Source organism: Cervus elaphus, chromosome 9 (genome assembly GCF_910594005.1).
Source record: "Cervus elaphus chromosome 9, mCerEla1.1, whole genome shotgun sequence".
In the NCBI taxonomy this organism is placed as follows: domain Eukaryota; kingdom Metazoa; phylum Chordata; class Mammalia; order Artiodactyla; family Cervidae; genus Cervus; species Cervus elaphus.
The window spans coordinates 83,464,926-83,478,140 of record NC_057823.1 but is presented as its reverse complement, the minus strand read 5'-3'; the positions used below and the strand labels follow the sequence as shown (position 1 = coordinate 83,478,140).

At 44.2% G+C, this 13,215-nt stretch overlaps 1 protein-coding gene across 2 annotated transcripts in view; it reads right to left on the bottom strand.

Annotated features, from left to right (window-relative positions):
- The window catches only part of VCAN (versican), a 115,737-nt gene extending 106,848 nt beyond the window's left edge, over window positions 1-8,889 (bottom strand). Inside the window, exon 1 of one of the 2 annotated variants that reach the window (XM_043913544.1) lies at window positions 8,473-8,889. The gene's annotated coding sequence lies outside the window, so the exon portion shown is untranslated. The remainder of the gene's footprint in view (window positions 1-8,472) is intronic. The other variant, XM_043913545.1, reaches the window with a different exon arrangement.
- Window positions 8,890-13,215: the final 4,326 nt, after the last annotated feature.

The following is a 13,215-nucleotide window of genomic DNA, read 5'->3' as shown; positions in this document are numbered from 1 at the left end:
CATCCATTTCTACTCCATGCCTATTCCCTGTAGTCACCAGAGTTTGAAACTCAAATTCCCAAACTTTTGATCTCAGAACTATATTTCCACTTCCTCTTCCTTACAGTCCATGGACATCACTCCATTTCTCTAATTTTCATAAGTCTGTGTTCATGGTCATGGTTATTTAAGCACACCATTTGCCTTCTTTGATTTTACAAAATGAGAAACTTTCTGAAGCTTCCTTGTTTTTAGCACCACTCCAACCCCCATTTTTATTCTTCTGCTCTTCTGTGTGGGTCTTGTAAGCATTATCTGTTAGTGATAACCAGTCTGACTGCACAGAAAGCCCAGGGAGATATGAGAACCAGTGCCTATATTTAGTCTTCTATTCCAGTGAAGTCAATGAGAAGAGGAAAAAGTCATTGAACAATCAAGTCACAGCTGACTGAGGCTGTTTAATTGCCTAGGAGACATGAGAGACAAGGTCAACAGGATTCCTATCCATGAGAAATGTCTGCAACGGGGATAAGGGTCATGCCAGGGGTAGGCTGCCTCAGCGAAAGGAAAGCCAAGGTTTTAGTAAACAGATATTTAGTATTCTCCCTTGATCTTGGGGAAGCTCCACTAAGCAAAGGGTGACTTAAGGATGCAGACTCGGTGGTTTGTCTTCCAGTTCTCGAATTAGTTACCCTAGACAACCAATTGTTCAGAATACCTCAGCCACAAAGTGGATGCAAAGAGCATTGTCTATCATGTTGCCACGTGGTGCTTACACAAATGAGGACTGCTGTAACGCAGAGAGAGATAGCATGGTTTAAGCACAGTGTCATGAATTTGCTTCCCACGAATAATAGCACCATGTGAATTTACCACAAACATATGTATGGATTCCTGCACCTGGACTTGGCTAAGTTTTTTCATGTCACTGCTCCTTAGTATTGCGGTGTTCACTGCCTGCGTCCTCCTTCATGTAAAACACACTGCATTCTCCACTCCCTTTCTTATGCTGTATTTTCATCATAGCACACCTCACCGTTGTATATGCATATTTGGGAACTGCCTTTCTCTGCCTTCCATAATATTGATATAAGCTCCAGGAAGACAATCTTTGATGTTTTTTGTTCCTTGCTGTATCCACAATGCCCAGAACACCCAGTAAATATTGGTGGAATGAATGAATATGCCCATTTTGTATGTAATTATGTGCATGCATGTGTGCGTGCTCAGTCACTTCGATCATGTCCGACTCTTTGCAACCCTATGGACTGTAGCCTACCGGGCTCCTCTGTTCATGGGATTCTCCAGGCAAGAATACTGGAGTGGGTTGCCATGGCCTTCTCCAGGGGATCTGCCCAAGTCAGGGATCGAACCCACATTTGTTGCAGCTCTTGCATTTCGGGGGATTCTTTAGCCACTGAGCTACCTGGGAAGCCAATTGCTGCTGCTGCTAAGTCACTTCAGTTGTGTCCGACTCTGTGCAACCCCTTAGATGGCAGCCCGTCAGGCTCCCCCATCCCTGGGATTCTCCAGGCAAGAACACTGGAGTGGGTTGCCATTTGCCTCTCTAATGCTTGAAAGTGAAAAGTGAAAGTGAAGTTGCTCAATATGTGCACATTATACACTATTTGGCACATTACTTTCTTCACTTAAAATAGTTTATCTCTGAGAATGTTCTGAATCAGCTAATACAGCTTGTCTGTGTTACTTTTAACAGCTGCATAATTTTCTCCTACATGAACGTATCATCTTTTATTATACAGTTCCTGTGATGAGCCTTTAAGGTGTCTCCAGATTTTTGCAATGAGACACAATGCTGCAAAAGGGCATCGTTGTCCAGTTGCCTTGGGTGACATTCCTACCAACATCTACATGACACTACCTAGAAAAGGAATTGCTGGGTCAAAATGTATATGCATTAAAAAAAATTATAGCTATTACCAAATCACTTTCTAAAGAAGATGAACCTATTTACCTATATAAGAGATCCAGTTTCCCCACAACGTGACCAACACAAACTTTTATTAAACTTTATCTTTACAGCCGATTGATGAAAATGGCACAGAATAAACTGCTGTTTCAATTATTATTTCTTTATGAATGAGACTAAGCAATTTTTCATATAATTTTAAAACATTTATTGTTCTCTTTCTGCCAGCAGTCTACACACAAAACATTCGCCAATTTTCCTTTTTGATAGGTTGTGTTCTATTCTTTTGTAAAAGCTCCTGGTATGTAAAAATAGTCGTTAGGTCTTTGCTTCCCTTATGTTGCTGATATTTTCTAGATGTGTTATGTGTTTTGTGTAAATAATTTAATTGTTATTTAGTCAGATTTATCAAACTGTTCTAGTATAGCTTCTGGGTTACACCTTTTCCTTATCAGGGATTTCTTTTCTCCTAGCTTATTATTTTAAAAATTTTATAATTTCCTCTAGTTATTTTTTTTTAAAGGTTATTCCCTACATTTCATGTTAGAGCCATCTTAATTTTATTCTGGGATAAATGAGGTAAAGATTGATTTGTATTTTGAGTGGGCCAGTCAGTTGTGCCCAAGTCATTTACTGAATAATTTTTCATTTCCACTGAATTTCCATGTTTATTTGAGTCTGTTTATGGACTCTGTCTTCTAGTCAAGGAAACTAGACAATTCTTTTTTTTTTAATTGAAGTATACTTGCTTTACAATGTTGTGTGAGTTTAGTTATATATGTACATTATGTATATACATATATATGCAGTTATATATATAATCTTTTATCTGATTCTTTTCCACTACAGGTTATTACAAGATATTGACTATCTTATAGTTCCCTGTGCTATACAGTAGGTCTTTGTTGTTCATCTGCTTTATATATTGTACTGTTAATCACAAACTCCTAATTTATCCCTTCCCCTGTTTCCACTTTGGTAAACCTAAATTTGTTTTTTATGTCTATGAGCCTATTTCTTTTTCTTTTCTGTTTTATTAATAAGTTCATTTGTGTTTTTTGTTTTTTTTTTTAGATTCCACATACTACTGCGAAACTAGGCAATTCTTGGAACAGTATGTCCCTCTCTAATTCATTTTATAGGTTTAGTAGGAAATACATGATTTGGGTAATGCTGTTAAGATTATAGAATTAGATCGAGATGAGCCTCAGAGATATATATCTTAACACTATTTATTTGTGGAGTTCTTATTTATGAGAGCCCTTTCACAGGTACTTACCCTTTTGATGTTTATAAATGTATATCCATTTAATAGATTTTGACACCACATGCCCAAAAGTTGTGACTTAACTTGGTTTTCTAAACTAGGAATTACAACTCAAGCTTTCTGATTCTAAGCCTAGTGCTCATTCTACTATACCACAGGTAATAAATACCAACTCAGTAATTTAATAATAAAAAGATAACATATTTTATATGTTTACATAGTTTATTATAAACTATGCAATCATACATTTATAGATGTAAACCCCTCTTAAAATTCTTAGAAGAATGAAGTAGGATGTATATAGATACAGAAAAAAGATAAATTTAAATGTAGCTCCCTAATTTATACCCTTTTAAAGATGATCAATCTATCCAGGATAATTTCAGGGAAACAAACTCATCATATAAAGATGCTTTGAACTGACCACGGAAATGGAACTACCCTTGGCACATTCAGTAATAAGAACACAGCTGTCAAAAAATCCTGGAGCACATATCCGTAATATAAATGTATAAATGCATATATACGTAATTAGCAACATATAGGCTACCAGAGGAAACTGGCAAACATTCCCTAACTGAAGCGGAGCTTGGTCAAGACATTTATCTCTACTTCTCCTTGTTCTGATTTCGAATCGGACAGAGTACAGACCTTGTATTTTCTGGGTAAGTACAGATCTATGCAATAGTCAACATGTTTTCTCATCCCAGAGCCAGTCACCCCCAACAATGAGTGTTTGTGACTCCTAACCGGTTTCTCTAGGTGGGTGGTGGAATAATAACCTACTTCAGTCATTCTTTCTTTTCCTCAAAAGAACCATGTGTCTGGAAAAGTTCTGTTCAGTCACAGGGAAATATACCATTTTAAATACAATATCTAGTGATGTTTGTCCATGAATAAAGTCAACAAAAATATTTAAATCCCACCAGGTAAGGAGAGTTTAGTTATATGGCTGTTGGGTGACAGTGTTGGTTGATCTTTGTGCTCTGATGTTCAATTACTGACCAATCATTAACCACAAAGTACTTAAGCGTAATAATGTGAGGAAAGAAAGAACAATGAGTATATCTTTAACATTAATCATATTCAGCCTTAAATTAACTTTCTAGGTCTTTTCCAAACAACTCACAAGGGTGCAGATATAGGTATCCTAGGATATCAGAGGTATTTCCTTCCAGTTTGTAGGCACAGAGAAAAAGAAGAAACCGAAGCCTATGTCTATAAACATATATAAATCCAGGGGGATTCTTTTAAAACTTTAAATTTGATTTAAAGTTAAAAATTCTTTCTAAACTTTAATAGAAGTAAGAAATAAAATTTAGGGCTAACTTTAAATTTCATTATTTTACTAAGAAAAACATAATAAAACTTTGAATTCTTACACAAATCTTTAGCAATTGTCTTGACTCTCATCCCTTTTCCCAGCACCCACAAGATTAAGGATCATGGACTTCCTGCTGGAGGAAGTAATTGCTCAACTACTTTGGAATCCATGGAAGCCTTTGCAGTATTAGCTGGGACATACAACTGTAAAATCTTCCTTTTTTTTTTTTTTTTTAAACATAGCACCAGAACCAGAAGTTCAGTCTGAGACCTTCTGCTTGGTATGTTCTCACATTCCAAGTTACATATTCCTCCAATTGGAACAGATTCCATCTCAAACACTAGTTGCTTCCATTGATGCCTTCCTATTTGTATGTTAATCTCACAACATCCTATTTTAAGTCTTTGAAGGAATATTTTCACTGTAGGTTTGGTAAAATTGCCAAGCATGCTTAAAAGAATTTAGGTCACAGCTTCTAGAAGGAGTCAAAACGGAACGGCAAGTGTATCAATTAGATGTCAAAAAGATGGAATAGATCTGCCTGCAATGCAGGGGACCCAGGTTCAATCCCCGGAGAAGGAAATGGTTACCCACTCCAGGATCCTTGCCTGGAGAATTCCACGGACAGAGGAGCCTGGTGGACTACAGTCCACAGGGCAGCAAAAGGTCGGACACAACTGAGTGACTAACACACCAGATCATTAAAACCCTGTTCTTCCAAGATAAAGTGAAGAAGTAGGCGAGTCTAAAATGCAGCTCTAAGTGGCAGCGTCTACTCTGCGCCACATTCCGCAGTCTTTCGCTCAGTCATTTCATAAATATGAACTGAGCTCCAACTATGGGCCGGGCGGGAAGCTAAAGCTCCTGCTGCAAAGGGATCAGGGTTACACCCACAGCCCCTAAGGTTTGTGCTCATGGAATCTATCAGTCCTGTAAATGGCAATTGCTTGTCGTGCTAGACGAACTCTTCATGACATCTGGAACGTGAATATCTTGTAATTGACTAAAAACGATCTTTAAAAAGTCAATATATAGATCATAGGATAAACTCATCTCAAATTTCTCCCAAAACTGTTTGCTTGGAGTAAATCTTTACTTCATTCCTGTCGCCAGGCGAAAAACTACTCCAATCACTCGCAAGAAGCAAGAGGGGAAATATATATATATATATAAAGGGGTCTTATTTAATAAAAGTGTTTCGCGCCCTCTAGATAGAAGTCAGTCTCCACTAGCCCTTTGCAAGGGATGCTCGGCCGCCGGGCTCTCCCCGCCCCGCCCCGATCCCGCGGAAGGACCAAAGCCACGCCCCCACCGGCCTCTGGGCGGTGACCCAGGAGGCGCCCTGCCAGCCGCGGCTCTGAACGACTGCCGGTCCAGCAGTGCTGCTGTCTCCGAGTCCAAGAAGTCACACCCGTCTCGGGCCGGGAGCTGAAGCCCCAGCCCACGTGGCGGCGGCTGGTGAACCCCGGCGCTGTGGGAAGCGCTCCATGCGGTTCCTTTACGCGGGGACAGGGGACTGGAAAGATGCCCCCAGCACCCCCTCTCTAAGGCTAGTTCCTCCGCCTCTCCCCCCGACCCCCGCCAACCCCAGCACGCCGCTTCAGTAGGATTTGTTACCGCTCTGGGGATTAAAACAACGGCTTAAAACGAGACGCTAAATTCAGTCCAAAACCTTGAAACGAACCCAGCCGATCCGCTCCTGGCTGTTTGCGTGCATGTGCCCCATCCTTTCTTCTTCCCTTTCTCCCCACTGCTCCTGTCCTTCCCTTCTGTTTTCCACCCGGAGCCCTCCTCCCAAATTTCCGTCCTCGAAGAGTGTTGTGAAATTGAGAAAGTTTAAATGTTGGAGGCAATAGTCTGGGCGGGGCCCTAGCATCGATTTCGAGTGGTCATGAGCCTTAGTAAAATCTCCCAAAGATCTGTATGATCTTTCTTAAAGGGACGCCCAAGATAGAGCACCAAGCCCTCTGAAACCTGGCCACGTGTGTTAGTCTACCAAACTGCAGGCTTGAACCGGGAGCGCCGCGCACACCCCAGAGGACTCAAGAGAAGGCGCTTCGGCCTTTTGTAAAGACGTCTCCTTCCTGGGCCTGCCAATGCTTAGATTTACTTCGCAGATTCCGAAGTAGAAAACTAAACGGGAAGCTATGGCCCTCCATCGTTTAATACAGGGCTGTGAAAGAGGCTCGTTTGGTTTGGGGGCGGGGGAGGGGGGAGGGGGAGCTCATTTTTCTCCACCTGTACCGGATTTCTCCATCAGGGGGCGCCCACACCCGTCACAAAACTCCCTATTCCTAGACATCTGGGTTCTGCAAGCTCGAAGCTCTCCAACTGGGGGCCGATCCGAAGGAGCGCACCGCCTCTTTCGCTCCTCCCTTCTTGCCGGCCTCCGCGGACAGAGGAGGCAGGGATTTCACACTAGCCATTCATTTGTCAGCGGTGGGGGAGGGGACGCAGGAGCGAAAGAGACGGAGCAGAGGCTGGGAGAAGGGAAGGGAAACAGAGAAGATGGAGACAGAAAGGTAGAGACAAAGATGAGAAAGCGGACAGAGATAGCCAGACTGTCTTTCCGCCTGTGGGTGTGCGCATGGCGGGCCAGCTCTCCAGGCGCGTTGTAGATGTCTCCTCCCTCCCGTAGCATCTCCCGGGAACTTGCAGGACTTCTTAGGGCGCAGCTGGATCCCAGAGCAAAGAGTTTAAGCGATGACACTAGTTTTCTACCTCGCTCTCCGCTGCCTAACACAGTGATCGCTCCACGCCCAGTGACACAGACAGTGAGCCTAGACAACCCTGATGCCCCCCAGCCCGCACGCACCAGGGATACGGCCCGGCGGCGCCCACGCCTCCGCAGGGCGGTGGGGCGCTCCAGCCCAGGGCGTCCCCCGGAGCTGCCGGCACTCGCTCTCTGCCGCTGCAAGACTCGCCAGTAAAGTTGCTCAACTAGGGCCGCGAGCGGGGAGAGGGGTGGGGAAATGGAAGGCAAAGGAGGGCTTCAGTAGTCTGGGCGAAGAGGGCTGATCCTAGAGGCCCCAGATTCGGGTCCCCACGCCACCTTTGTTTGAAAAGCGCCCTGAGCGCTGGCTTGCTGTTTGAGACGGGAGCAAAAGCCTCCACCTCTTTTCTCAGAATGAGCTAAAATTCTTGCACATCCCTACTGGTTCAGAGCAAGCTTTTCCCGCCCTGGCGCCTAGCAGACCTCCGCGGCGCTCCAGACACACCACCCCCATCCCCCGCTCCCTCCTGGCCGGCTCCAGAGCACGGCAAGCTGGACAAAAGAACCCACGGGCACCGGAGAGAGCCGTGACAGCCCTCAAGTCGCCAAAGAGACGCGGACGGGGAGCCCTGCAGCTCCCCCAGACCGGACCGCCTCCCAGACAGCCCGCGGGATGAGGGGGTCACGTCCGCTCAGAACCCGGATCGCCTTGTCAGGAGCTGCCCGAGAGCGGCTTTCCAGGAACGCCGGGCACTGACCTGACCACACACCAGGGGCCGGGAACCAGGTGGCCTGCACCAAGGCGGCTTCGGGGATTTGCGTGTGGGCAAGTCTCGGGAGTCCCCATTCAAACTTTTGCCTCGAGCAGGTTAACGACAACAAAAAAGATCAAGGTGCCAGGGTCCCTCCGTCCTCTCCAGCTCCAGACCCCACGACGTTTCTAGGGGGTCTCCGCATTTCCTTCCCTCCCTTCCCCCAATTCCATTAGTCGGTCTACCCCCACCCCACCCCGGGCTTCTTTTGTCTGGATCTTTTTCAGCACCAAGGTCCCTCCTATTCCTCTCTCCAAACATCCTTCTGAAAGTTACCTGCATTTTTTACAGTGCCTATATTTTCTTAACTTCTCAAAGATAGTTCTCTTTGCCTTAATTAAAGCCTTCTACCAATCACAATGTACTTTTTTTCTAAACCCGATTTTTTTTTCCTATAAGTTTTTCTTTTTCTTTTTTTTTAAGGGGGAACAAAAGAAACGTGATTACCTTGAAAGGCGGCTTATTGCAGTTTGGGGGGAAAAATTCACCTCAGCGCTGCGCGATTGGGCTCGGCGTTGCCGGGGCGGGTCACATAGGAAGCGCGGTGTCCTGGGGAAGCGTGCGGGACGGTGCTGGAGGATGCGGGGCTGGCCGCAAATCCCCGTCCCCGCGCCTGTCCGCAGCACCTAAGAAGGTTCGCGGCTGTTGCGCCCTCCCGACTGGAGTTCCTCCTCAGAAAGGCTCGGGGCAGCTCGCCTGCAAGTTCAAATGCGGGTTGTGACACCCATCATCATTATATCACTGTACCGTCAGCGCCGAGGAGGAGACTCGGCGAGGAGGAGGAGGAGGAGGAGGAGGAGGAGGGTTCATTCACAGGCTCCTCAAGCGCTCCGCAGCTTCAGCCACTCCTCAAAGCCCAGGCTGGGAAAGCAGGCAGAGGGGAGGAAAGGCAGCTCTCCGCGCTGGCGGTAGGGACCGCCTGCCTCCCTCCCCAGGCACTCCCACCTCTCGGCGTTTCTTCCTGACAAGCAAGTACCAATCGGCTTGGGGACAGCCGCGCTCCCCATTCAGCGGCTCACCAAGGAGCATCGCGCAGTGCGCGGGGAAACCGCTGCCCCCCCACTTCCCCGCCCCCCGCGCTGCCCGTGCTGGCGCGGGGGAAAGGAGCCCCCAGGCTCTCGTGGGCCAGGCCCGCAGGAGACCACTGCGTACCGTCGGTTCTTCTGGGGAGCAAACAAAACTCTGTAAAAATTAGCCCAGAACTTGGTTACAGCGTGCCTACGCGGCCACCGAGCCTGCCTGTCCCATCTGAGGCAAGTGTCAGGGTCCTGGCTTCTGCCAACCTGAAAGAGACCCTGAGACCAGGGGGGCCTTCTGAGACCTAGAGAGGAAGTGTAAGAATCCCCCCACTGCCTTTCCCCGGGGCTACCCAATGGGGAGCCCAGCGTCATTGAGCAATCTACAAAGACCCTGCTAATAACGGGGCTGGACAGGAAATTCCCCGAGGCAAATCCCTTGTCAGACTCAAACAGATCCTCTTCCCCTGCCACAAACCTCCAGAAGGCTATATTCGGCTTTCTTCTTTCTTTTTTTCCCTCAGTCTTTCCAAGTGTCCCTCATGGCAGAATATTTAATAATTTTTCTGAGCAGCCGAGGTTCCTTGGTTGTATCAATCACCTCCCTTGTGGTCAGGAAATGGGGCCATAATCTTTCCTGAGTTTATGTGAATTTTATTCTCAGCCAGGTCCACTGGACTATGTAAACAATATCAACACAGGGAAGAGTCCCTGCCTCCTGCCACAAAAGCCTTCCAAGAGGACCTGACAGAGCAAGGGTCAACCAGTTGACACAAAGGATTTCTGCCCCTTAGAAAAGAGGGACTTTGTATTTCCCTTTTCTTTGAAGTCAAGTGTGAGTTTATACAATGAGAACAAAATAAATCCGAGGTGCATATCAGTTTAACACGGAGGAGACCGGAGTGGGTAGCACACTTTTCTTTCTACACAAAAATAGAAGTATTCCAAATATGGAAAATGAGATAATTCTTCTCACTGAAGTCCCTATTAAAATTGTATCAAACTCAACATCTCACAACAGTGATAATTAAAGGAGAAAGTCCGTTTTCACATTGAATTTCTTTGAGTAAGTTGACTTAAGTTCATACTTTAAAGCTTGTAGTAGCCTAGACTCTTATTGTAATATTTCTTTTGCAATTTGTATGTGGTCTCCAGGATCATAGATTTTAATTAATAAACAAGTAGAAGATTGGTCAGGAGAATTTCAGTCCTCAAAATGTGATTGATTGACTGATCTATCAGTTCAATACTGTGAATGATTATTATATTATTAATATAATTATAGGCTTTTAATTATAGCCTATTAATTATAGGCTTTGGAAATCAACATATTTATTTTCACAATGATTTATTTATTCTTAGTACAGTTATTATAGGGAGTTCCCAGGTGGTGCTAGTGGTAAGAAATCTGCCTGCCAGTGCAGCAGATGCAAGAGATGCGGGTTCTATCCCTGGGTCAGGAAGATCCTCTAGAGGAAAGAATGGCAACCCACTCCAGTATTCTTGCCTGGAAAATTCCACAGAGGAGCCTGGCAGGCTACAGTCCATGGGGCCACAAAGCATCTGACACAACTGAGCACTCATACACACACCGTTATTAGACAACCATTCCCAATGTTGAAATTCCAGTCCATTAAAATATATTTAGAATAAGAGAGTCATAGAACAGAAACAGATTTTCATCTTTACATTTAACAGATAAGCAACCTAAGGCCCAGAAAGTGACTTTTTCTAAAGTCACATGGTTAATAGCAGAGCTGTTACCGGCACACAACTCTTGACTTCTGGTCCAGTGGTCTTTTCAGTGCTCCTCATAGCAATTTTATGCTGTGTAAAGACTTTACTCAGAAAGGGAGAAAAATGAAATAAAACAGTCTTTATTGAAGTTTGTATCCCAAGCATTAGGCTAGATCTTTCTCTGAAACACTTCAAAGTATGTATTATTAATCTCATTTTTAAATTTGAGTGAACCTAGTTGGTTCTACCTAGTTGGTAGAACCTAGTTGGGTTTAATGTTCCACCCAAGGCCACTTTCTAAGTGGTAGATCTGCCAATCTGAAAAGCTTATTATCGCTCCATTATCCTGTTCTCCCTTCATAATTCAGTTAAGTAAAACTTTTCTACAAAGGAGACCTGGAGCAGCAGCAAGCAGCTAATAGCAGATTAATATCCATTTTCAAGCAAATGTTACTGGTTAACATTCACTATAAATAATACCATCTGTACATGATGGAACATGATTAAAATTATGGGTCAGCTACTCCTTACATCCTGAGATAATTTCCTTTATCTTGCCAAATGTGTTTCTCCAGCCTTCCAACATTTACAGCACCTTGTTATGTCCACAGACATTACAACTCTTGATTGAGCAGTTCTACAGGGCAAAGGCACTGTCTTAGGCAGACGTAACTAGTCAGAACATGGACAACGTTGGAAAGCTTTATACTACACACCTTTTCTTTACTTTGGCTTGTAACATTATTATTTAGAAAATTAAACACTCTTCAGGCTGTCAGATAACCAGAATGAAATGACACCCTTGAATATCTGCTTTCTTTTTCTAAGGCAGATTTTCCCCTCTGGCTATTTATAATAGAGAAGGAATAAAAAGGAAAGCATACCTGGTACATTCAGCAGAATCTACAGCTCTATTATTTCTAGGCAACTGTAACTGTCCTTGAGGACTTTATCTCTCTTTCCCCCCTCCTTCCTTCCTTTCTTCCCTCCTTTCTTCCTTTCCCTCTCTTTCTCTCCCCAAGTTATTGAATGAGAAAATATATATTTGCAGCTTTTATAACTAAAACCGGCACTAGTGGTAAAGAACCCACCTGCTAATGCAGGAGACACAAGAGAGTGGGTTCTGTCCCTGGGTCAGGAAGATGCCCTGAAGGAGGTCATGGCAACCCACTCCAGTGTTCTTGCCTAGAGAATCCCAGGGACAGAGGAGCCTTATGGGCTATGGTCCATAGGGTTGCAAAGAGTCGGACACGACTGAAGTGACTTAGCAAGCAGGCATGCATAACTAAAACTGTATTTGCCCAATACACTTGTCTGAATCAAACAGTAATTAAAATATCATTCTGAGTCTCCCCCTTCAAATCATGTTCTGTGTGTAAACTCCATGGTCCCAGACATAGATTAAAACAAACTCTTCATTCCCAGGGTTGGTGTCTGCAAGAAACTAGAAGCCAGAAGCTACATGCCTTGCTTCATTGCCTTGATCTTGTCTTTAGGAACTTGGCTGAGGTCAGGGGCAGCCAGCCAATGACTTAGAGAAGAAAGGTGTAGATGTCAGGTGGGTCTCCAGGGAATTTCATTATCTTTATCTAAACCTCCTTCTGAGGTCCTTTGGGATCACATTGCAGTCTTCTCCTTTTTTATTGATCAGGTGGAGTGTTCTTAGACATCGTATTATCTGTGGCTGCGCTAGGAATGACAAGGCTCCAGTCCCATCCACATTCAGAAAACAGTTCATATTTCACATCCCTGATCTGGCTGATTCTAGGCACAAGTAAGCAAATATCCTTTCTGGATGGTGAAAGAATGTGAAAGATTAAAAATGCACCTTTAACGAACTTCAAAGACCCTAGAAAAAGGAAGTCAACCCTCTAAGACTGCTTTCTAAAAACAAAAATAACTCTACAGATTAGGGATAGACATTTTATCCAACACTTCAAATCTTTGGTTTCTAGGAAATGCGGAAGTAATATATACTCTTTGTTGCTTTCTTTAAAAAAGAAAAGAAACCCTACAAAAGGCAAAGTGGTGGTGACAATCTCATTACACTTTAGCCTGAAATAAATAAATTACTCAGAGAAATGAAATACAGACAAATATCCTTAGAAAGCCATGAAAAATGTGATTTTCCCCAGAAATCAGATACCAAGCCTTTGCTCCCCAACCTCCAAATCAAAATGTTACAGTAAAATATTTCTTTCAATAAAGAGTTCTTTTTTTTCTTTCCTGTAAATGTCCTGTTCATGGTTGGGTAGATTTCTCCAGAACTGAAGTAGGAGACCATCTACATCATGATGGAACTATGCAAGCCAAAGCCAAGTTCCAACATGGAGTGATGGGAAAGGCTGGGCTGCCGAGAGGAGATGACTTCATTAGGGAGAAGAGAGGATCTCTGAGTCGGTCCACACAGCCGCCAAATGGCTCAACACATCTACAC